At 43.4% G+C, this 24728-nt stretch overlaps 1 protein-coding gene across 15 annotated transcripts in view; it reads left to right on the top strand.

Moving 5' to 3' along the window:
* The window catches only part of PCDH15 (protocadherin related 15), a 684600-nt gene that overhangs the window by 90985 nt on the left and 568887 nt on the right, over positions 1-24728 (top strand). For all 15 annotated transcript variants that reach the window (XM_032115593.1, XM_032115587.1, XM_032115586.1 and 12 more), the window contains exon 2: positions 21034-21272. The gene's annotated coding sequence lies outside the window, so the exon portion shown is untranslated. The remainder of the gene's footprint in view (positions 1-21033; positions 21273-24728) is intronic.

The raw sequence follows: 24728 nt of genomic DNA, 5'->3' as shown, positions 1-24728 counted from the left end.
TCCCCCTTGCACTGATAGATTTTGAATACGTTGAACAGTTCCAGCCACAGCTGACAGAAAGGTAGAAATTTTAAAAATGGATTTACTGAGTTTTATGAGGGCAAAGAGGATGCTGTTAGAGTCCCAGCTGATTTTGGCACTCAGTCCTTGACTGTTTTCGCCCCTGCACATGCAGCTGGTTTAGTGCCATGGAATTCAGTGTGAGATTTTATGCTTAATGTTTGCTGAAAAATACATTTCTCAGGGTGAGTGTCAGTCCCCTGCTTTGGCAAGCCCTGAAACCCTGTCCTGGTAGTGCAATGATCAAAGTCTGATGTTATCAGTAATGTCAGAATCATTACGAGGCCAAGAGGGGTCCTTATGGCCAGTGGGACCTCACAGAGTCGCTCCCAAGAGAGAGGGAATGTGTTCGAAATGGTTCTAGTTCTCCTCTCTGAGTGTGACCCCCGTCCAGCCTGGGAATGCAGAGCCAGGAGTACCTGCCTGGGAATCATTTTGACAACCTCATGGTTGACATTCTTTGTTCAGGAAAAGGTTTTGAGGGGCAGAGAGGCCCTGGCCCATCCTGGTGCCTCCATCCCGTTGGCCTCTGCTTGGCAGGCTGCTGGTTGGCTCTGCTTGGAAGTACAGACACTGGAACAGAATATTTCTGCTCTCTTTTCCCCTCAAACCTGGTTAACTCAGCACAGGATTACAGCTCGCTCTCCATGCCTTGACCTGTTCTTGTGTGGGAAGAGCCAGGCCCGGGATGTGTGTTTGATCTCACGGGTCCCAAAGGCCAAGTTAACAAGTGTAATTTATGCCAACCAGGGAGGTTGGCACAGATGTTTCCATAGGACATCGAGTTAATTCCGACTTCATGGGTCGTAAATGCAGCCCCGGGGATGCCTTTAGTGCCCCTGCAGTGATGCTCCAGGGATAATGCTGTGCTTCTCCCTAACTGCTTGTCTTTGTCCCAGACAGTGGGATTTGGGATTGCAGTGAGGGAGGTGGGTTTGAACCTCCACCATTACCTAAACAGGTATTCCCTGAGTGCATTTGGGAAGGATCCTTCCTTGTGGAAGTGCCTTTTCAAGCATTGATGGTTTCGATGGCAGCAAAGTATGTCTGGTTTTTATGATCTGTTAAACATCTGTTAGTCCACAGAATTTCCATTGCTGCTTGTTTGAAATGAACCATTTTGTTAGGCAAAAGTCTCTTTCATACCTTTGCATGAAGGAATTAACACTCCACCACTTGCATCTTTAGATGTCTGCTTTTATTGGATGATTTTGTTTTTTATGCTGAGTGCATGCTGCTGAAAATTTCCATTTACTGCATCTGGGAATGTTGCAGCAGAGATAGGAAAAATTGTTCTCACCTGTCTGAAAAGTGAAGTTATTTTCTTGTTACAAGTGGCCAAAAGCCCCCATATTGTATCATTTTTATAGGGATTTTCAGGCAGGAAGAATTTCAGAGAGCTGAATGTAACGAGTGACAAGTCTCCTTCTAGAACTTATTTTTTATTTTATTTGAAGGATCACTTAGAGGACTTTGAGTCATACTTTTCTATAATAAATAATACATTTTATTTCCTGATTTAACAGTGGGGGAGTTTTGCAGTAAATTTAGATGATGTTGCTCTGTGTTCTTCTATTCCTCACTCCCAGTCCTGATAAAATCAAAAGCTTATGGTATTTTTTTCTTGCTTTTGTTTCGTTTCTTAATGCCCACAGCCTTCCCATAGCCAGCCTCTGGTTGGCTTCTTCCTGGAGGATGTTGTTGGACATCCCTGTCCAGCTGCTGGCTCTGTTGGCTTCCTCATTGTCCTTCCACCTGACAGGAGGGGGCAGCCGGGGGGGTCGGGCTCTGCTGCCAGGGAACAGGGACAGGACAAGGGGAAACGGCCTCAGGCTGGGCCAGGGGAGGCTCAGCTTGGACAGCAGCAGGAATTTCTGCATGGAAAGGGTGCTCAGGCCTTGGCAGGGGCTGCCCAGGGAACTTTGGAGTGCTCATGCCTGGAGGTGTCCAAGGAAGGGCTGGAGGTGGCACTCAGTGCTCTGGGCTGGGGACAAGGTGGGCACTGGGCACAGCTTGGACTCCATGGGCTGGGAGGGCTTTTCCAGCCTCAGGGGTTCTGGGGTTCTGTCTTCTCTATTCTGAGTTTTCTTTTATTTTAATGAAAATTCCCATTGTGGACAAACCCAGTGCTAAAATTGTCAGCACTTTTTCTCACCAGCGGCTTCGGAGTCTGCAAGCAATGAAAGCCAACAGCAGATTTCCTTTTCTTCTGCTGTTACTACCTGGTGTTCTGTGGCATTGTATATCACAAACTGTTGTTTCTCACCAGTGGAGTCCTTGACAATTCCTTTTAGTCTGTTTGCAGAAAGAGAGGCAAGTTCAATATTTTCATGCTGTGTACAATGTTTCAGATTTTTCAGCAATGTCTGGAGTTATTGCCCAAGAGAAATCTTCCCCACAGGCTGCAGTGAGTAACTGCCAGCATCGCTTGCTATTAATAATCACATGCAAAAATTAATCTTGGAGCTGGACTAATTTATTCCTCCTGTTGTGTGCAGCGGGCAAATTGTTTAGACCTGGCGCAGTTTAGGAGGCTTCTCCATCCATGGGCTGTCTGTGAGTACAGCAGCAAGAGCAGCCCCTCTCTGTATTAGGAGGTGTCAAGAAAAGCTCTGCTCCATCCGTGTGGTGGGGAATAACCACTCCACAGATGTCTGGAACCTCCCAGTGTGTGCAGGGAGGGCTGCAGGAGCTTCAGCAGTGAGCTGAAGATGGTCTGACAGGTTCTGAGCTGCTGCCTGGCCAGTGGGTGGGAGCTGGGATCAACCCCAGGTGAACCTTTCCTCACCTCCACGGCAGAATTCCCTGCTGCTGGAATTCCCTGCTGCTTGAGACTTGCTGTGACAACCAGAGGAATGGTGTATTTCAGATCTATAGTCTCAGATTGCTGTTACATTGCTGTTGCTTGATGTAATCTAAAAAATCAGAGCTAAATTTGAATGTGTTGCTTGAAGTAACTTAAAAAGTTGGAGCTCAGTTTAAATGTGTTAATTGCATCAATTCCATTGTTTTTAACACATACAGCCGTGAATCCTCTCTGGAACACCTGGGGCCATTCCAGCCAGTGTGGAGAGGTCCCCAGCTAAAGAAATCTTCTCTCCTAGTAATGAGAATTATAAAAACTTACTGATTAGCAAGATGGGCTAAAGAGCTTTCTCGAGGCCTCCCACAACCCGGAAACCTTCAAGCCCCTTGTGGGAATGGGCACTGAGCAGGTTTTTTTTTGTGGCAGTCTTTGCATGTGTGTTTTATTTTCAAATACGTGCCTGCTTTAGCAAAGGAGAATAATCTTCAGGAATGAGAACCATGTGTGTGGTGTGATGAGACCTGGAGCTGGTTTAGCTCGTAGCTCTTCCTCAGAGACAGCTCTTGATGGCACTTGGAATTTCATTCTAAAATAGATGCACTTTCTGTCGTTGCTATCCTAGCTAAATTCAGATCAATTTGCGAGAATTCTTCGTGCCAACGAGTTTCCAGTATTAGAAATTACAGAATCCATCAGATAGGCTCTTTGCTCTCCAAAAGTGTGGATATCCGTGGACCCATCCCAAGCCTAAAAAACCCCAACCAACCAAAATCAAAACCCCAAAACATCAACCAACAGTAACAAACCAACCCTACTGAAAAACTCACCCCGTCAACAAAAATAAGAAGTCACTTGCTGAAAATATTTTGGAATGGCACATGTCATTTGAGAACATTATGCTAAAGCTAATTCCTGCTGTACTCATAATTTATTAATGGCTGATGTTGTGAAGCATTAGGTGGAGATTAAGATTTTCTTAATGATCTTCTGGGGAAGGTTTTCCCAGCGAATATTAAATATTTGTAGACGGTTTTCATTGGTTCATAGTATTCGTGGTGGAAGTTTTGGGTTTATTATTACTATCACTATTATTATTATTATTATTATTACTACTACTACTAGTGGTAGTTATTATTGAGCCTTGCCAAGCCTCCAAAGAGAGCTTGAAGTACCTGAAGAGGTCCCAAGAGAGCTGGAGAGGGACTTTTCACAGGAGCCTGGAGTGCCAGGCCAAGGGGGAAGGGCTTCCCAGAGCCAGAGGGCAGGGATGGATGGGATATTGGGAAGGAATTGTTCCCTGGGAGGGCGGGCAGGCCCTGGCACAGGGTGCCCAGAGCAGCTGGGGCTGCCCCTGGATCCCTGGCAGTGTCCAAGGCCAGGCTGGACATTGGGGCTTGGAGCAGCCTGGGACAGTGGAAGGTGTCCCTGGCCATGGCAGGGGTGGCACTGGATGGGCTTTAGGTCCCTCCCAACCCAAACCATTCTGGGAAATGAAGGATTGTAGATAATAAATATTTTTTTAAGTAGACAATGCAAGTTCTGTGCATTCCTGTACTTCCATAAGCAGAAAGAAAGGGATGTGTGCTTTGTTCTTTTCTTCCTCTGCAATTAAGTGTTAATTCTGCTGTTCCTTAGTTTCTGCTAAATATTTTTGCTGGAACCCTAGGTTCAGAGAATTTCAGTCTTTCAGTGCTGACAGGCAGTGATCCTCAAAAGCACACTGCATTTGGCCTGAGGCCTTGGGAAAGGCTTCCCAAATTATGTGATAGCATTGAGATTGTCGCTGTGTAATTAAAAAGAAGTGTGTTATATCACTGGGTGGAATATGTAGAGATATAGAAAATTTAGGTTTCTGGGATATAGTAATATATATGTAGCAAGATGGAGGATTTTGGGTGTAGGTTAGTTCTTCTTCTTTCTTTCTTCTTTCTTCTTTCTTCTTTCTTCTTTCTTCTTTCTTCTTTCTTCTTTCTTCTTCTTCACAAATCTGGGTGGTCTGGTATTGGTTCAAAAATCCCACAGTGCGAAACATGGATGATTAGTTACTGGATTATAAGTAAAAATAAATTAGTTGGAATTCCATAATTGGATAGATTGGACTTTAAAAGACCTTGTAAGGTAGCAGTCGGGGGCCATTTTCACCTTGTTAACTTAGAGGCACATTCTGGGCAGCTGTACTATAGATAAGAAATAATAAACATCTGAGTCCGAAGATAAACTCTGCGTCTCCTGCGTTTCAACCTGAACTCTGGGTAAAAGAACTCACGAAACAGAGGCAGAGAAAGAAAAGAACAACAGAAAATTGAATATATTTTGATCACCTTTTTAGGTTTGTTAGGAGACTTGAACTTACTTTGATTGCTGTGGAACGTAAGCATCCTTCTTCTCAGAGAGAAAATAGCAGGACACAGAGAATATCAAACTCTTGATATGCATCTCTGAGGTGTGGGAGCAAGACCGGTGCTGCAGCTGGGCTCCCTGTTTGAGCTGGCAAACAGAGCCTGCTGTTCAGCTAAGCAGAATTTGCTGCAGTGGAGATGTGTGTGGGTAAAAATACATAAACATAATTATTGCCTGGTGTTTGTATTATATACACCAGTCCACCGTGAAATTCTGTTCTTCAAATTTCTCTCTGATTTCTAAGACTTAGGGAAGATGAGAAATGTGTAACTTGAGAAACTTCCCAAGGCTATATCCAGGCATGAATGGGCAAGGGAGTGAGAACTGCAGAGAGGAGCAGATATGGAGAGCTCCAGTCTGTGTCTGCACCCCTGATGCTCACTCAGAGCCAGGGCCAGGCAGGGGAGGTACCACAGCTCCTGTGCATCCTTTTCCTTTCTAACTCCCTGAGAAGGAAGAGAAGTAACACTTTGTGTCACTGCAAGCAAACTTGACAGAAATTTTGATTTGTTCCTCACCTGAGCTTGCTTGGGGCAGGGAAGGTTTTGATCTCTTCAATGGTTGTTTGGCAGCAGAAGGAAACAGTGAGGAGGGGCTGTCATGGGTGGAGTGGGAGCATCAAAGTTTGAGAGAAGCTCCTGGTGAGTCACAAGGTGCAGAAAGGACCCCCTGGCTTTCTAAACTCCTCCTCCAAGAGGAGCCTGGGGGCAGCTGGATCCAGTCTTAGACCCAGACTTGGTCAATGGTTTAAGTCACTTTGTCCTGCAGGATTAATGATGGCAAATCAGATCTGTTTATATAAAAATGAATTACTTATTATGATAAATGGTTAGACAAAAAGACAATCAGAATTATTTACTACACAGCAAAAAAGCTGAAACTATTATTATGGTATAAGATTGGGTAGTGTGCTATAGCAAAGCAATATTAAAGCAATTATATTAAAACAGCAAAAAGAAACAATTATCAGAGATTGATGTAACTCGCCTGGACCAATGCTCATGGGCAAATCTCTTTCACTCAGCCTCGAGGGGGAGCCTTGGGGGGCGTCCCCAAAACCCAAGGGAGGAATCTCCACACGCTCCAAGGAGGAATATGTTAGGGAACCTATCCTAGGGCAAGTGGACTGGACTTTTATAGGACTGACATCAGTCAGATGTCTCCAGGTCAGCTGGGTCAGCTTAGCAGTTTTAGATCATACTTCACCACATCTGCCACATCTTTACCTCTCTACACGATAAGCCAGACTGATTTTAGCACAGTTCAACGCCACAAGCAGCACACGATGCCCCTCTCAGCCGACCACTGATAGCCTTGCACAGTGTTGGAGTTGGAGTCATTTGACACACTCCCAGGCAGAGCATCCTGCTCCAGGGCCAGCTGATATTCCAAGGCCACCTGTGTCATGCAGCCAGGGTGGACAGTGTGATTGAAAGGCTGCTTCTGCCCTGAGTTATCCAAGAATTCATATGATGCCTGGTCAGGTGCAAACATAAACAGGTTCATGCTTCTTTTCTTGCCCCCCAGGATGATGTTTGTCAGGGGTGCTCGGCTGCTGGGTGGATTTGGGATGCATGGACTTGATCTCAGCATATCCTGAACTGGAGCTGGAATGTGCCAGTTTGTTGTACCAATTATTCCTATCTGTTATTCCTTCTCATCCTGCCTGACTTCCCTGTCCCGGCCCTGCTGAATAGCTTGTGCTGGTAATGCTCCTCCATAAATAAATAGAGAAGAACATAAATGGCAAAGAAGAATCTGATTACCACAAAATTCATGGGGAGGCTGTGTTTCAGACCACGGAAATCACCCTTGGCAAAGGGTAACTGTGATTATTCCACATATTCCAGCCACAGCAGGAAACACACTGTTCACTTCTAAAAAGAGCAGTTGCTGAAACAATTTTATCTTGGCCTCAGAGCTGGTCACTGAGAAGTGATGGGATTTTTGGTGCCAGGGAGGCTTGACCCTGAAGTGACAGAGTCTGTCCTTCCCCCCTGGCTGTCTCAGGGCAGATTGCTGCTTTGAAAACATCTGCAAGGGTAAGACAGGGCTGAATTCTCAGGGCCTGACACAGCACTGTCCACACACAGCTGCGTGCTGTGCATCTCCTTCGGCTCTCTGGGAATAATATCCTAGCAACAAAGTCAGGCCTGGGCTCAAGCTGCCTGTTTGACGACGTGGATGTTGATGGGTGGCAGAGTGGTGCTTCCAGAGACCGGTGTCCTTCAGTTCCCTGGCGTTAAATGTGTCCCCAGGGTGGAGGATCTGTGCCGTGTGCTCCCCTTGCTCGGGATGGGATTAGCAGGGATTCCTCTCAAAGTTCACGAGCTCAGCCAGATTATTCATCTTTTCCTGAAAGCACTCGGAGGTCTAGAGCAGGAAAAGATGGATAAAGGAAGCACACAGGGCATTTTGACAGAAACGACCCAGTTTGATTGTCCTGCTCCCTGCACTGTTTTCTGGGCTGCCTGAAGGTGATGTCCCCTATTGTGGCTACACTCCAGGCAGTTCATGCAGATGTTGCTTGGCCTGGTGGTTTATGAGCATTTTCTTTCCAACTCTGCAGGGTAACACAGTAAAAACAAGTTTCCATCTCTTTTCTGCTTCAGGAATTGTCATATGAGACCTTTACAACACACCCTGGGTCATTTCATTAGGGGTTTTGTAATTCTCCCTGGTACCTCATAATAAAAAGGGATATTTATTAACAATTTGATGCCTCAACCACTGTATTTTTTTATGCCTTGTGGAGGAATTGCTTGGGGCTCATGTCCATGGCCTTGATGGACACAACACCTACTTGCTCCTGTTTTGTGCTTTGCCAGCTGCATAATTCAGTGTGCTGAAGAATCCCAATGACTGTAAATACTTGCTCTGCTTCTGTGAGGAAATCAGTGCTGTGATCCCAGGAAGTTAATGCCCTGTAGACATCTCTGCAGAAACTAATTTGTTAGTAGAGCACTTTACAACTACTTTTTTAAAATTTGTTTTTTAATGTTTTCCATTTCTCTCTGGTCTTTGTACATTGATTCTTCTCCTTGTACAGGTGGAATGTTCTGTTATTGTTTCAAAAGTGGGTTTTAATTTTCTTTTCTTTTCTGTCAAGTGGATGGGAGAGATTAAGAGTGTGATTTGGGAAATTTGCCATCTTGGTATGAAGTCTTAATTTGAATGGCATGGTGCATTTGTGCCAGTAGGGAAAATGTACCCTGAATAACACAGGTGCTACTGTCATTCTGTGCATTTTACTGCAGATTATGTGTGAAAGGAGCTGCAGAAGCACTGAAATGTGAAGTGTTTGGGCTCTCTTAGCCTTGAACAAATTAAAAAACTTGACATTGAAATTGAGCTGGAAAGTTCACCGCAGCTGGGAGGTGGCTTTTTGCATTTTTTCTTGCCATTTTATTTCAAAATTTCTTCCAAATTAGAACACAAATAATGAGTTTTAAAACTCTGTTAAAATATGATTATGAATATCAGGATTTGGATTGGGAAGGGTAAATGAGCATTTCTGCAGTACAGGAATGTGGAGTTCCTCACAAGGGCCATACCTGGGCTTTGAGGTGCTGGTTCTTACTCTTAACTATAAATGTGATTAAACCATGAAACAAAACTGGGTTTTTACTTCAGCTTTTCTTTCCAGCTTCTCCTTTCTTTGCATCACCTTCCATCTCTTCCCTTTGCTGCTCCCTCAGATCGGTAAAGGGAATTTTCCTCCGGTTCTCAACTGCTTCAGTATCTTTCTTTATGAAGAGTTTGAAACACCATGACCTGTTAATTGCTTTATTGCCCAAAATGTATCTGTCTAAAAGGCTGCAGCCAGTAATTTGTCTGTAATTTCTCTAGTGGTCTTAAGAACAGGCCTATGTGGATTTGTGTAATAATACTGAATAAATACAGGGCAATATCAACCTGGGCACACAAACAGGGGTATTTCCATAGGAAGTAGTGGCAAGATCATTCCTAGGCTGGAAAATCTGATTAGAATTTCAACATTGTGGTGGAAAGAGGCACAAGTGATTTGAGGGTGCTCGATTTGCTGCAAGGCAAAAATGAATTGTCCGTTTTGTTGAAGGAAAAAAGGCATGAAGTGATTTAATTCAACTTCTGTGGGCACGAGTGCTTAGGGATGATGGGATGCTGAAGGACTCTTCACTCTGGGAGACGAAGGCACAAGGAGGCCTCTTAAATGGGAGCCTGAGAGTCTCTGATTGCAAATAAAGCCTGAATTTTTAATAGCTCTGCGAAATAATCGCCACCAGAATTTATCAAACAATGATGTGCTGCTTCCCCCACCAGTGGATGTAGTAAAAAATTAGGGCATTCACCGCCTCCATCTTTCTCGTTCCGAGAAATAATAGGAAGAAAATCTGTCCCCAGTGCTATCAAAAAGTTAATTCAGGTTGGTCATAATGAGGAATTCTGCTTTGACATACAGGTATCTCTGTGAGTAATAGGAAAAATAAAATTAATAAAAAACCGAGTAGATCCATTCAGCAGCAGTTGGGGCCGTAGAAGTTTCCCAACGTGCTCCATCTTGGTTATGATTCATTTCAAAGTGAGCGTAGAGATGTTGCTCGGGTCCTTACATCCAAGTAGTTAAGGCATTAATTTTTATGTGTTTCGAGCAACAACAGGAGATTATATTAATTATATATAATTATATTAATTATTTTATATATATATATATATAAAATAATTATATAAAATTATATTAAAGTACTTGTGATAGAGACAAGTGGAAAGGTCCTGTTTGAGTGAGATTGGCCCTGTTTTCTCCCTGGCATCATGAGGGAAGATGGGCAGCAATCTCCTCTTACCACACATGTTCCTTTATCAGAATCACAGAATATCCTGAGCCGGAAGGGAGCCACAGGGATCATTGATGACCAGCTCCTGTAAATGTGAAGTGACCATCGAATTGTTCAGAAGGAAAGTTCTTTTTAATTTCTTGCAACCCAAGTCATGGGATCAGTAAACCATAAAGTGGCTTGAGAGATGAGGATGCGTTTGTAGGACAGGCATAGAAACAGAAAATGGGTATGTGTGAGAGGCAGGCAGTGGGCTTTTATGTTAACTAAAATGCAATGACTTTTAATTGCTATTTGCATCTGAGCCTTCCTTGTCCTGCACTTCAGAGTGGTTCTTCACCTCTGTTATCCATATCAGGTTATTCAAGATATGGCGTGGGCACCCTCCCTTATTAACACTTCAAGAAGTGACTCCTGTTCTTTTCTCTCCCTCTGTCAGCACAGGGTGAGAAATAGGCCTGGCAATATCACAGAACCCCAGAATGGTCTGGGTAGGAAGGGACCTTAAAGCTCATCTCATTCCAACCCCCCACCACGGGCAGGAACACCTTCCACTATCCCAGGGTGCTCAGGGAATGAACAGGATAAAATCTTTGTAGAACTGGGTTAAAAAGAAGAAAAATTAATCCTGTGCATGCTTGGTGTAGTAACAGGCTGAACAGAGAGATGCTTTCATTTCAGAGAAATGAGTGCACGTTTTGAAGGGAATGCTTGTGCTAATTGTGGATTTATCATAGGTAAATGCATAGATAGGAGTTGTGTGGGGTTTGTAATAATTTCCCCTCCATCAAGGCATTTCAACCAAGAAGTCAGAAGGAAAAGAACAAGGGAAAGAAATGGCACAATTAGCAGTTAATTTAAAGTAACTAAAGTGTATTAGGCCCAGTCAAATGAACCATTTAATTTTTGTTCCTTCTTGTTTGTAATCTCCTAAGGATGAGTCATTGAAAAGCCAATCTGGCTCGGTACAGTGCGTGCTGTTTTATAGTCCTGCTCCTTGCCAGCATAAGCATTTCCTTGTTAATGTTTCACATCTGTTCTTTGTAATTCAGTGATTATGTGCAGGCCTCTGAGTCCTCCTTGTTTGTTTTAAAAGGACAGTGAGAAGCTTCACTTGCATGAGATTAAATCAATGTCTGTGATTTATCGAAGTTTGGGTGTCCTGGGCTGCTTCTCTCCTGCTTTGGGTAAATTAATACTTTTTAGCAGAAGATGAAAATGGGGATGGTTGGAGAAAAGTCAGTAATCTGCAGTTGGAATCAGCTGAATGTTTCAGAATTGAGTTGGCAAGTGGCTGCTGGAGATTTATATAGCTTCCTTATCAGTCATGCTCAGGCTCCTTGCAAGCATTTCTGATGGCTTTTTGTTTTATCCAGTAGTCAGGGAACAACGTTTCCTTCTGCGGGGATCTATATCCACACAGACATGAGGTATTCATGTCCAAACAAGAATACCAGTGTTCAGTAGAAATCCTCCTTGCAGCTGATGTTACTGGCCATTCAGAAATAGAGAAAGTGGAGGCATCCTGTGCTTTAGGTGACTGATTGCATATAATAATTCACAGTATGGGAGGGCAAATGATGTGAAAATAAATTATTTACCTGGTTTGCAAATGTTTTAATACCTTCTGTGTCTCTGAGGTGCTCAAATACACAAAAGGGCAAACATAGGTAACTGAATAATTATGAACGGTTTTACTGAAGCACGTAATAAGCTCTCAGGTGCTATAGAGGGAGGTTTATTATTTATAGTAGAGTAGAACCAAGAGGAATAAATCTGTGCAGACGATGCTTCACAATTAAAATCTTACATGAGACTGGAGTCTGATTCAGATCTCTGTTAAAGATGTCTGGGTAACCTTGAGCAAATTAAACCTCTAGCCTAGAAGTTAGACATGGAGCTATGAGAGGCAAGGATCCTGCAAGGGAAGATCCTACATCTGCATCCAAGCTGTCTCTGTTTCACACGGGCTCAGTGTTTGTTCATTCCCATGTGCCCGTGTATTGACCGACCTTTGGTGCTGCCTTGGATGAAGATGCTCTGGCCCAGGAGCTGCTGATGGGATCAGGAAATTGTCTTGATTAACAAAAAGGGTGAGGGGATGTGTCAGTCTTAAAGGAGTGTAGCAGGCGCTTGGGTGAAGACTAGAGTAGGGCTGGGGGCAGAGATCACAGAGGAGGGTCTGGGCACTGCTGGGTCCAGAGGGTGTCTCAGTGGGTCCTGGGGCATTCACCAGTGCAGTTACAAACCAGTTCTCCAGTTCCCTCCAGTGATGGGGCTGGCTAAGGACAACCACAAGGCTGAGTGTGAGCTTTGCTTTTCTATTCCCAGTGTTCCTACCCCCACATCCTCAGAAATGCCCCAGCTGCCTCACAGCCAGTTCGAGCTCAAGATGAAGGGTTCTTCTCTGCTATTTTTCTGCTTTTCTATCATTTTTAGGGTTCTTCCCTTGGAAAGCAGCATGACAATGTGAGTTTAGATCAAGCATGTATTAAAAATGCCTCAGCAAACTCTCTCAGCCTCCACATGCTGCAGCAGCTGGAAAGCCAGAGGTACATCCAGGAGGTCCGGCTTCCACATAAATGTTGAGAGTCCTTTTAGGCCCATGGAAGCTCATGATGTCTTGGAGCAATGTTCCTCTGCCTAATTACAGGCCATGCAGCAAAGTCCATGGCCTTTTATTTGTCTGGAACTGCTGTGGATGCTCTGATCCCGAGGCTGGGCTGTCACTCTTTGCTCTGGGTGTGCCAAACCTCTCTCATCCTCCGTGAGTCATCTCCCTTTCCTAACTGGAAGGTCTCAGCTTTCTTTCCTGACTTTGAACCCTTTCTAAGTCCCTGATACACTTGTTGAGGTGAGGGAATCAGAATTATCTGCAACAAGTTTGCACTGTGGATTTTACAAAGAAACACTTGATTTCTTTATTTTTTTTTCCCTGCTTTCTATTCTTTTATTTTTCTTTTTCAGTGACTGTCAAGGAGTCTGAACCAATTTCCTCACAGCATTAATAGCTGCAGCCCCACATTGTTGGTCCTACATGTCAGCATCCAGCAGGTATCCATCATTTTGTGTGGAAAGCCAGGATGTTCCCCCCGGGTCCGTGACTCCACATCTCTTCCTGTTGCCTGCCATCCATCACGGTGATAGCTCAGACACTGAGACAGGGAAGGTCCATCTGCAGATCTTTGCAGGTGGCCCTCAGCGTTACCGTCTGGACTTCCTTTGTCTCATCCACGGAATGTCACCTTCCCAGTCCTTCTTTTCCCAGACTAATTCTGGCTCTTTGGGCAGGACAGCTCCTGGCTCAGCTGGCCCAGGGCTCCCCAGGTGAGCCTGCCCCAAGCACTCACCTCTCCATCCTACCTTCAGTCCCTATCTCCATAACCAGTTATTTATCCATGCGAACACCCCAACTTTCCTCCAATATTTTTTATAAATGGAGGCATTGCTGACTTTTGTGGAAGATCTTGGATGGGGAGCTGACGATGAAAACACATTTCTCCTATTATTGATGCAAGATAAATTTTGATTTAGTGATTATGTCTTCCTTTAAATTATCCTGTATGCCAGGGATATAATAGCTTCTGGTTTATGGTATTTTAAACTCTAATATGGTTTTGATTCCATCATGTTTTTGAAGTTTTATGATTACAATAAAAAAGGTCTTGTAAAATTATTTATAACTGTAATACACATTTCCTTTTGCAGAGGGGCTCTTGACATCCTCCTCTGTAGGGTTCAGTATTCTCACACAAACCAGATTTGATTGTGTTTCTTATCCAAGCCGTCACATTAGATACACACTGCACATACCTCTTCTTTTCATGATATTTAGGGTTTTTTAGACCTAAACTGACATTTAGATAGAAAGAATAAATTTACTTGGCTATTTCTCGATTTTCTATGAGAGGCTACATCAGGAATCACATTTAGAGCACTGACATTTCCAGCAGCAATACCTGTATTGTAAACCCACTGGATATGATGACAAAATCAAATTTTGGTTAGGAAAACATGTATGAAAATTATTTACAATAAAAGCAGGGAGAGGGAGAGGCATTATCAAAGCACTGCCAACGCCACCTCCTCAGCAGCTGGGTGAAATCTGGCATTTCCCTGCTAAATTGACTGTGTCAGAGTTAATGCTGGAGAAGTGCCAGAACATTATTTGAAATCTCTCTTTGAATATGGGATGTGGAGGCACAAGGCAGAGGATTCCCTGCAAACAAGGAGCAGAAAATCTGCCTGTGCAGCAGACAGAGAAATCGGCACTCTTTTTCACTGGGATATTTTTAGATTCTCTCAACCTGGTGAATAGACCCAATATAGAAGACATTAATTGCTGGTACAGTCAGAAGTATTGAGAAAGTCTAGGTTTGCACCCATGATGATTGGAGATTTCAATAATCTTAATTTTGATCATCCCTTCCAGTAAAATTCAAGTTAAATATCGCATTAGAGATAAACTCTCTGTGTCTCTGCACCCAGCTGACTTTATAAAGTGTTTATGAGCTGGCTAAACACCCCAGCCATAGGAGGAGACTAATGAATCTTTAATGCTTTGTTTACTTCAGAGCACTGACAGCTAAACTTAAACCCTTCAAACTTAGCTCAGAAGGAGGCGGATGGGGGGGTGTGTCTGCAGGAAATTCCAATATTTAATTTGATTCATTGCAACTTGGATGAAAAGTTCCAATAAGAAAAGATATCATGGACAGTTTTATGTGAGCTTGCAAGAGGTTAAGTATTTTCAGGTTTGTTTTTGTTTTGAAGTGTTATTTATTTATTTATTTATTTATTTACTAAATCCTGGTTCCAGGTTAAACTCTTTTTCTGGATAAAAAATAGAAGTAGAAAACATGCTAACAATGTTAAAATTTCAAATAGAATGCAGTAAAAATTGTGGAGTCCAACTTGGAGATTTCCATAAAAAACTGTATGTGCCATAACTTCGGTGTTTTGTGTTCTGGGTGGAACACACAGCACATTTAACAGAGGAAATGCTGAATATACTTGTGGTGCATTTCATGCTGCTCTTGAAAACTTAATTTTTCCTTGTCTTGCTGCTTTTCAGGTGTTCAGTCACAGAGCAAACCAAGCGTATCTATATTTATGTACACAGGCCGTCCCATGGCTCTGTGTATTCTCTTTGGAAACGCTGTCATTTACTGCTGTTTGTGAAGCAGAAAATTGCCAGGGTGTCTGAGGTGCAGCTCTTAATTCTGCTGAGGGGCATGAGGAGAAGGGAGCTGGTCGTGCCACTTCAGGGTGTGTGGCTGCGCAGCTCTGGATTTGTCTGTAAAATGGGTTATGACTCAGCCTGCCTCATCTGTATCTCAAAGTTTTTAAATCATTCCAATATTCTTCAAGGAAAAGTCTGAAATTTCTAAGCATAAATCAGACGATGTGCAGTGGATTGAAATTAAAATACCAGAGTATGTTCCGGTGTAGAAGGTTTTGGAAACCAGGTGCACCTCAAAATCCTTTGCCACTGCCTTAAATAACTTCATAGGCTGACTGGAATTGGTTAATTTCTAAATTGCACAGTACCAGTCGAGAGCAAAACCCTTGCCATGAAACATTTAAATACCATGATAACCTTGATTATGGAATTGCATTTCCTTCTCTTCCCTGGGAGGGCGGGCAGGCCCTGGCACAGGGTGCCCAGAGCAGCTGGGGCTGCCCCTGGATCCCTGGCAGTGTCCAAGGCCAGGCTGGACATTGGGGCTTGGAGCAGCCTGGGACAGTGGAAGGTGTCCCTGGCCATGGCAGGGGTGGCACTAGGTGGGCTTTGAGGTCCTGTCCAACCCAAACCTATCTGGGATTCTGTGAAGGACAAGTCTGTGACAGCTCCCTTTAAGAAGACCCAGGGCACTCACATATATTTTGAAAAGCTTAAAGTATAGGCCCGGCTTCCAAATTTTTGCTGGGGCCAGAATTGAAGCATTCCCTCACATACAGAGTTTCATAATGTATGATGTGCTCTGAGGAATTCCAGAAGTTTCCTAATGAAATTTTTGCCAGTGGGATTTCTTTTAAGAAATGTGAAAGTTAGGAAGACAATTCCTATGTGTGTGAACAGGATTCTGCTTCCAGGGGGTAGATCGCAACTTTAGTTAAAAAACTCAGGCCTAGTTTGGAGTGAAAATGGGGGAAATACTGTAATGGATCGGTCTCGTTTCAGCTGCTGCAGCCTCCAGCTCAACATCATCTGCATTTTGACAATTATTGACCAGATTATTTAAAAACACACTAATCCAAGCTAACTATGTTAGCTGTGTCAACTCAACTGAAAATATAACTACTGTTATATTTAGTTGTGAAAATAAAGTATTGCTGTAGTTGCACTGACTGGTGCTGTAAGTCAAGCATTAATCAAACAGATAAATTCATTTTTCTGGGTTTGGGGGGGAGTTAAATGTCTGTGATGCAGGATTAAGGAAGCAGGGATGATGGTAGGGAGAACCTGGAATGTGGAGTTGTTATAAATAGAATCAATCAGTTAAGTAAGAAATCAAGTATGCAGATTTGGTCACCTCTGAGGACAAATGGATCATTTGGCATTTTTCTGCTAATGAAGATCTTTACATTAAGAGGAAGAAAGCCTTGGCTTGAAGCAGATGTATCAGTGATAAGATGCCATCAGCACTCTGGGAGGGAGATTTCTTGCCAGAACACAGGCTTAGAGAGGAGAACAAAGCGGAGATGGAGGAACTGAGTCAGAAAACTGCTCCTGGAGAGTGTTTCTTCCCATGTAGCTGCCACTCTTTATTTGGATTTGCATCCCATCACCAGGATCTGCTTCTCGTCGTGTTCACATCTCATTTCTGAGCAGGACAACAATGGTTTGTTCTGATCTCAGGAAATCTCTTCACAAGGTTCTGTTTCTGTGATCTGAAAACATCTCTGGGTTCCCCCTAAATGAGGTTCATTCATTGGCATGAGGAAACTTTCATTCCTTCTTACAGTTGATAAGGGCTGAGAAAATAAATCCGTTAAAGGCTACTGACTGGTGCAGTTCTGTTACAATTGAATCCAGGAATGTCACCAGGCTTAATGAGATGATTTGTCTCTACCAGTGAAGGGTTGTTTTTTGTAATTTATATCCATTAACCTTTTACTTCAAAATTACTCGAATTATTGTATGTCTTCTCATAGGAAACACCCTCATTAATACAGTCAGCTTTGTATAGGAAAAATAACTTCTGATATTTGGACTGATTTATTTTGTATACTTTTAGCCAGTTGCTATGAACCCCTGCTCTTTGCACCTCAGCAACTCCCATCCTTAAATCTGAGAGTTTTAATGTGGTTGCAGTCAATTTTAAATGTATGCAGGGCTTTTGTACTGTGAGCACAGTTAAGAATTGCTCTGATTAATATGTTTATAAATGTTAATGAACAGGCATGTAGTGAAACATTCTATGCTGTATTTACTGGGGTCCAAAGCACATGTATTTCCCATTTGGGAACCCCAGTCTGCAAAGCTTTAAGTGCAAAGGATTTTAAGTTAAGGTTGGGCATAATTGAATTTTTTCCCCTTGAGTGCTGCGAAGTGATTTTGTTAATTTTTTATTCTCCCTTTTAAGATGAATGACCCTACCTCTGAGTTTTGTCTGATACTTTACATGATTTCAGCAATCCTTCTTAATTAACTGGAGCCCTTTATGTCCTGGACATGTATTTGATGGAAATAGGAGAGGATGGGACACCCTGTACTTTGATTCTTAGTCATAGAGCAATTTGATGGTTTAATTAAGGTCACACCTCTGGATTTAGTTGAGCACCTGAGACTTTTGAACCTTTGCACTTTGTAGGCTGCTTAACCTTTTATCTCCTGCCCAAATTTCTTGCTCTGGGGTGAGTATTCGAGGACTTTCTTGACCACTTCCTTGCTGAACCCAAAACCTTGAAGGAAAGCCTTGAAGGGGAGGGAAAGATGGATCAAACAGGGAAGAAGAGAAATTTTTGGAAAAAATGCCTTAATATTAGAGCCTCTCTTTCTTCCCACACACATTAGGTACACACTCACTTCTCTGGAAAACGGGAAAAAGTATGTTCACACGTGGATTTTAATAGAGAAAATGTCTGGAAATATAATTAAATTTCTCTATCTTTTTCATATGTTATTTGAATTCCAGGAGATTTTCAGGTGCTTCAGTACTGGGTAGGTCTCTGCTTCTCCTAATTCCACCTCTTTCATTTATTTTTCTCCTTACATGCAATTTAATAAGGCAACTTGGTTGTCCTGCAATGTGAGATTCACGGTTGGCTTGATCTTGTTTTTCATTTTTCTAATGGATTTTCCTCCCTAATGCTGCTTTTCTCCCCCAGTCCTTGACATATTCTGAGGAGCTCTTGCTCACCTCTGAATTCTTTATTAATGTGAGCACACTGGAGCAGGGGAAGATTGCCAGCGACGACGGGAGGAACGCTGGGCTAAATGTCACTTGTCTGAGAGCAGCTTCTGTACAATTGGTGCTGCTTTCTCTCTGTCACCAGGGGAGGAGAGTGGGGAATACTCGTGGTAGAAAGTGAGTCTTGGAGAGCCAGCCTTTGTTTTGGGGAGGAATCTTTCTCTTTGAGCTGCACAGCCTTTGACACCGGGGTAATCCGTGTCTGTGTGTGTACATGTGCATTCTGTACAAAGGCTGTAATCAAAGAATTCTTTTTGAAAGTCAGGAATCCAAGCATTCAGAACTTCTGGCTGTACCATTTGCTTTATTCTTCCCCCTTTGGTGTTGAGCCTAAGGCAGGAGCCTTGTGGAGCAAAGGAGGGATGGCAGATGGTTTCATGATAAATCTCTGCATCAGAGGTGGATTAATCCTGCCTCAGTAGCTCCAACACCGGTGTTTCCGACACTTTCACTTCTCGTGTGCCCTTTTGGTGGGTAACTTTGGTTCAGAAGCTTTAGAAAAGTTCTGGTTTGCACTGCTGAAAACCAGAAGGAGCATTTTGTACTTTGGAGCAGGATTAGCTTTCTCCTGAAGTGTTGCTGAATTTCATGAGTATGAGAATGTGAAGCATGTGACCCATGGCTGAGGGATGTTGTGTATCAGTCAATGGCTCCGAGTTCCTGCACATCCAAGGGGATTATTACTCCTCAACACCAGCTCCTTACATAACCATCTCTACTCATCCCTACGACAAAGAATTAAAGATCTCATTTCTGAATAACTGCAGAACGTTCATAGGAGTTTTGGAGTATTTCTGGCTCCAGTTTGGTAGATGGAGATTTGTTTCAGCCATGATTCCCTGCGGGTTAAAGGAACTCCACTGTTCTGCCCTGCTTCCTTGCCAGCCAAACTCATCCTATAGGTGGGGGTTCCCAAGGCTTTCAGCCATGGCATTGCACAGATTTTTTTCTCACCCTTTGGACCAAAGCTTTATCTTATTTATCTATGTAAAGTGTTTCTAATTGATTTTTTTTTTTAATTAAGAAAAAGTTATTTGAAGGTGAGACCTGTTGGTTCAGATCATCCTCTGCTTCCACCCTCGTTGGTGCAGCAGCTCCATCTCTGCTGCTCAGCTCAAGGCTCCTGTGCCTGCTGCAGCTCCCCAGGCTGCTGCTGTGGCTCTGTGCAAAATCTGCCCATTAATTGGATATTAAACGTTCATTCCAGTGGGTTTCACTTAGTTTTTCCTGGAACCTATTACTGTTGCAAGCTTTTCTGATGTTTTAAAGAAACTTAAAACTCCCAATTTTCATATCTTACTGGCGTTTTCATTTGAAAAATAAGCCTTGCACTTGATATGTTCTTTAGTATTTTTGCAATCTCTTCACAAAATGGTCTTTAGTTAAAAGTGCCCCCTTGTTCTGATGGGAATAGACAAGAAACATTCCAGTTGTGTTTTCTGCATTCTGGTGAATGCTCTTGAACCTCTGTTTAAGATCACTTGGGGTTTGCTGAAGGCACATAAGGTTTTAAGCTGTAATTAATGAAGAGTAGTAGGAGTTATGGGGCTTTTTTTCCCATCTGAGGAACAGTGCACTGAGCAGGACTCCTTTTCTAGGAAATATTCCAGGAGGGGCTTGGAACAAGAGGATCTTTATGGTCCCTTCCAACCCAAACCATTCTGGGGATGGTTTAGGGGGTTGGCTCAACCCAAACCATTCTGGGGATGGTTTGGGGGGTTGGCTCAACCCAAACCATTCTGGGGATGGTTTAGGGGGTTGGCTCCAACCCAAACCATTCTGGGGATGGTTTGGGGGGTTGGTTCCAATCCAAACCATTCTGGGGATGGTTGAGGGGGTTGGCTCCAACCCAAACCATTCTGGGGATGGTTTGGGGGGTTGGTTCCAATCCAAACCATTCTGGGGATGGTTGAGGGGGTTGGCTCCAACCCAAACCATTCTGGGGATGGTTTGGGGGGTTGGTTCCAACCCAAACCATTCTGGGGATGGTTGAGGGGGTTGGCTCAACCCAAACCATTCTGGGGATGGTTGAGGGGGTTGGCTCAACCCAAACCATTCTGGGGATGGTTTAGGGGGTTGGTTCCAACCCAAACCATTCTGGGGATGGTTGAGGGGGTTGGCTCCAACCCAAACCATTCTGGGGATGGTTGAGGGGGTTGGCTCCAACCCAAACCATTCTGGGGATGGTTGAGGGGGTTGGCTCCAACCCAAACCATTCTGGGGATGGTTTGGGGGGTTGGTTCCAATCCAAACCATTCTGGGGATGGTTGAGGGGGTTGGTTCCAACCCAAACCATTTTGGGATTTTTGTAGCTGTTTACTGCCAGTCTAAAATACCTAGAAAGAGGCTGGGGGAGAATAAGGGCCAAGTCCATCCTTTGATCTTAAGAGCTATGACCGTTTTGGAAGGCACTTCCCTTGAGATGATTCACAGCAGAGCAGCTGCCCTGTCCCAGCCCTCCGAACTGTGTCACGTTCCAAGTCTGGCTGTGCCTTCTGAGTTGTCTCCTCTCTTACCCTGGCTTTCTCTCCCACAGAGCATGGGCTTATCCCTGCCAGCAGCACCACGAGGAGCCTGCTGAGCGAGTGCAGGGGGAGGACAAGTGAGCTGCTCCGGGGATGCTGCCCAGGGTGCTTCTGCATGGCAGTGGAATAAGGTCCAGCTGACAAGCAAGGCTGGGGGAGCTGTGGAAGAAAAGTGCCCAGAGGAGAACAAGGGATACAGTGCAGTCAACTGGAGGTTTTACTGGAAGCCACGCACACCCAGGATTGAAAGGTGAGGGGCTTTTTTCAATTTCATTTTTGGGTTAGCTGTTAAATGCGGGGAATACACTTTTTTAATGCTAAAGAAAACAGTCCCAAAATCCCAGGATCCCTGAGGCTGGAAAAGCCCTCCCAGACCATGGAGTGCAACCTGTGCCCACTCCCCACCTTGTCCCCAGCCCAGAGCACTGAGTGCCACATCCAGGCCTTCCTTGGACACCTCCAGGCATGGGCACTCCACCAATGCCCCCCTTCCAATTCCTGACTACCCTTTCCACGAAAAAATTCCCCCTGGTGTCCAACCTTGTGATTTGTCCCTAATATGTGTCTTTATTAAAGTTACCTGAGGAACTGCATGTGTTAATTTGCTTGAGTTTAGTAAGTTTACCTAATGTTTAATTTTAGGTTGGTTCTGGTGATCAAATGTCCTGGGAATAAAAATTTCCCAGGAGCTGACTCTTACCTGACAGTTTAGAGGGGTAGAGATGGAATTAAATGCTTCAATACTGGAGGCAGACTAGAGTGACAGACAGGAGCAGGACAAGATCCTTGTAGGAGGCTGAAATCAGGTAAATACAGAATGGAAATGGAGAGTAAGAATGAGGCTCTCAAAAGTAGCTTGAAGATGAGATCAGTTATCACATTACTTGATGCTTTTACGTCCCAATTCTATAGAATTCAAGAAATTCTTGAAATCCGTGGGGCTGGATAAAACATTCTTAACCAGGGTTTGCAGGGGATATCCAAACACATGAGAGTAATGTTCCCTTCCAGCCTTTTGTTATCTGTTTGCAGCTGATGGAAAGCATCCTTTTCAGGGTTGCAATTGTGGCGGATAAAATTATAGCTGGCAATTAGTGGCAATTAGAAAGAGAGTGTGAATTGTCTTCCGTGCATCAGAAACAGAGCTGCTGTTGTTGGGTTTTAAACGGGAAGCGTCTGACGTGGGAGGCACAGGTTGGGTAATTTGCCAGGTGTGACATTTAAGTATTTGCTGATCACTCAGCTGCCTGAAAGGGTTCCTGCCCTGTGGGAATGGGGGTTATTAAATGTTGCAATAGATTTGCAATTTGTGTTCTTGATCGCCTCAGTAGTACAACCTGACCTTTATTTGTGGCATCACCTAAAACTTGATGTCATTAATTCCAGTGCATAAGATTACTGTACTCACATCTGTTACCTTTGCCAGCCAGCCTGGTTAATTAACTTCTGTGCTGGTGATTCTCAGTGACATCTCCAAATACATGCAAAAGGCAACATTAAAATAGATTATTTTTGGGAGGTTTTTTTGTTTGGTTGGTTGTTTTTTAATATTACATGTTATCTTTTAGCACATTCTCTCCTAGCTGATACTCCCTCTGCCAAGGTGGGTCCCAGGGGCCTGGTGAGGTTGAGTTAATAGAGAATGAAATTGCTGTGAGGTTTTTAGGGTTGTACCTGTGTTTTCAGTTACAAGGGCTAGTCAGACAATGTGTCAGGAGTAAACTCTCGATTGTGGCAGGAGCAGAGCAGCAAAACCTTCCCAGCATCATCAGCTAACAAAGACTGGCACATAAAATGCCACAGGTTGATCCTGTTGCCTGATAGGTTCGTGTGCTAGGTTAGGTGTTATCCAGGCAATAAATTCCTTTGTTTTTGTGGAGACAACAGATTTGTAATCAGCCTAGACAGGAAGTTACAGCCTACTTTTTACACTGCTGTGTAAGAGCATGTCCCAAAATCAGACTCATTTACAAAGTCAAATGATGACACAGAAAAATAGAAAATTCAAACTGAACAGGCTGATAACTATTTATAATTTACATTTAATTTAATTTTGTCAGGCCTAGCTAGGATTAAAGTACATCTAGGCTGTGTTTATGCAAAAATGGCAAACATCAAGGAATTCTGACAAGTTACTGGTGTTTTTCTATTTAGCATTGCAGTTCTCTTATAAATTTAAATTGAAAGCAAAATGCTCAGAAACAGGAAAGTTTTAAAATATTTATTCGCTTATATTATGAACCGTCCCAACCAATTCAAGAAATTGTTACCTCAGGTGATCCAGAAGGGTCCTTCACACGAGCCTGTTGTCAGTACTGCTCTTATTTATTGCAACCACTACAAGTAAAAATGATACTTCAGAAACTCAGAATTGCAGCAAACTCTTGGAATAATTCTTTTCCCAAGTGTTTTCCAGCGTAGCCTTGTATAATTTATACCACACACACACACACGAAAAATAGGTGAAAACCAATTTTGTTATAACCAGTTTCCTATCATGTAAATAAAATGGTTTTCTCGTGCTGCGCTCAACCAAACTCTTCCAAATGCTGGCTGGATTGTGGTGTTCCATCAGCATTAGCTGTGGTTTGCACTCCAGTCCTAGCGTGGGGTTGGAGTAGGAGCTGTAGGGAACAAAAAACTCGTGTCATTATTTTTCATCCTTTCACAAATGCTCTTTTTCTCTCGGGTTTACTCAAGCAAATGTGGTAAATGATTTCCAAAACTCACAGTCATGTTTTCTTCCATCCTCAAAGGAAAAGCCTCCACTTGTTCTTGAGGGCAGACGTAGCAACAAAGTTATCCTTTCTATTTATTTAGTGTAGAATGATCTCATGGCTGCTCAGCTTCTACCTTCAACTAGATTCAGCTTCTAATTAAAAAAGAAAAGAAAAAACCCCAGCCTTTGTGTGTGGAAGTGCCTTTTTGCTTTTCATCCCTAATGGAATTCACAGAGTGTTGAAAGAGAAAACCCTGTTACGAGTATTGGCCCTTTTGCAGGCTTGAGGGATGAAGTCTCATCCTGAGCTGGTTATCAAAGCAGTGTTGGAGAGAGCTCCTCAGGTGCTGGCTGGTAACCTATTAGTCCAGCATTTACTGGCATGTAGATTACACACCTCTTCCTTAGCTCTTTTGCCTTCCCCAAAGCTGGCAGTCACTTTAGATTTACGTAGAGATTTCCTGGAAACTTTTTATTTCTTAGCAGTGGCACCTATGCTGATGTCTGGGAGCTTGATTGGAATCAATAAATGTAATGAGTAGTAAGATTAATTCTCCCAGCGCTCCAAAATCTTTTGGCAGTTGCATTAAACTTTCAAACCCTGTATAAATTTCTCGAGCAAATTTATTTAGTGAACTCCAGTTATGGCTGTCTTGGACAATACAAGAATGTACTAAAAACGTGGTTCAGAAAAGGGAAGGGGTAGGGAGGGAGCAGATGCTCAGTGCTGCCCAAAGTCAGGGGAGCAGCAAATGCTGGCACTTGTAAATCATATGTCGGGGGCTTTATTTAGAAAGAGAACACTCAGTGAACTCTCTGCAGCACATGGGAATATATTTTTTTGTCATTTTTCTTTTCATAGAACCACGGAATGGATTGGAAGGGGCCAATGATTGAAGGACATCTCATTCCTGCCATGGGCAGGGACACCTTCCACCGTCCTAGGTTGCTCCAAGCCTGGCCTTGGACTCTTCCAGGGATCCAGGG

The sequence above is a fragment of the Corvus moneduloides genome, chromosome 8 (assembly GCF_009650955.1).
Source record: "Corvus moneduloides isolate bCorMon1 chromosome 8, bCorMon1.pri, whole genome shotgun sequence".
NCBI classification, from domain to species: domain Eukaryota; kingdom Metazoa; phylum Chordata; class Aves; order Passeriformes; family Corvidae; genus Corvus; species Corvus moneduloides.
The sequence above is the reverse complement of the archived record's forward strand: the minus strand, read 5'-3'. Positions and strand labels throughout refer to the sequence as shown.